This window comes from Chrysochloris asiatica, unplaced genomic scaffold (genome assembly GCF_000296735.1).
Source record: "Chrysochloris asiatica unplaced genomic scaffold, ChrAsi1.0 scaffold00082, whole genome shotgun sequence".
NCBI lineage: Eukaryota > Metazoa > Chordata > Mammalia > Afrosoricida > Chrysochloridae > Chrysochloris > Chrysochloris asiatica.
This window is the reverse complement of record NW_006408600.1, coordinates 10,713,369-10,714,598: the sequence shown is the minus strand read 5'-3', so window position 1 is coordinate 10,714,598 and position 1,230 is coordinate 10,713,369.

The following is a 1,230-nucleotide window of genomic DNA, read 5'->3' as shown; positions in this document are numbered from 1 at the left end:
CAAGACCTTTTTAAAGTGTTGAAGAGCAAAGATGTCAGCTTGAGGACTAAGGTGCGCCTGATCCAAGCCATGATATTTTCAATAACCTCATATGCATGAGAAGGTTTGACAGTAAATAAGGAAGACCTTGGAAGAATTGATACCTTTGAGTTCTGGTGTTGGAGGAAAATATTGAAAGTGCCGTGGGCTTCCAAAAGAACCAACAGTCCCACGTTGGAAGAAGTGCAGCCAGAGTTCTCCTTGAAGGCCAAGTTGGCCAAACTTTGTCTCTCATACTTCCGCTATATTGTCAGGAGAGACCAGTCGCTGGAAAAGGATATCATGTTTGGTAGGGTGGAGACTCAGAGAAAAAGAGGAAGACCCCCAACAAGATGGATTGACCAAGTAGCAGCATCAATGGACTCAAGTGTGGCAACAATAATGAGGCTGGCCCAGGATCAGGCAGTGTTTCATTCTGCTGTGGATTAGGTTGCTATGAGTCGGTGCCAACTCAACGGCACCTAACAACAACAACAATGGGCACAATATTGAATGATGCAGAGACCATCAAAAGAATATGAGGCAATCACTTTCAAACTCAAGTGCCACCTCTAGCTCGCAGAGCTCCAGCAGCAGGATATTAGGGTAAGTGAGGAGGTATCTGTACCTTGGCTGGTACAAAGCTGATTGCCCACATATCAATCTATGGGAAAGCATCCAGAAAGCTACTGGCTACAAAAGCCACTGGTAAGAGTGCACCCTCTACTGGAGGGATGACGAAATCTCGTTGTTACAGGGCTGGTACTGTGGTGCTTCTTGAAATTACATGTTATCAGAAGTCAAGGGAGGGGGAGGGGGTGGAAGTTTAAGGTAGATATGGGACCCCTGAGACAGGTTTGCCTGGGATAAATGGGACAGAGGTAAATAATGATGCATGCTCAACCTTGGAACAACCCGGCTCTGTAATACAGGGATTAAGGCGTAGTTTGAAGAGGGGAAATAATACTAAGATGCTTGACTGTCTTATATATATTGGTTTCCTTTTCCTACTATTGTAAAATTGAAACTTGAGTTGGATAGAAAAGAATGCCTACTATTGTAAAATTGAAACTTGAGTTGGATAGAAAAGAATGTTGGAAAACATGATTACAGAAAGCTTGTAAGCCCGTCTTCAGCCTATAACTGATTGGAATACTTAAAAGGGATTCTAGAACTTGCGCAGTGAAATAGGCCTCCTGCAGAGCCTTTGCA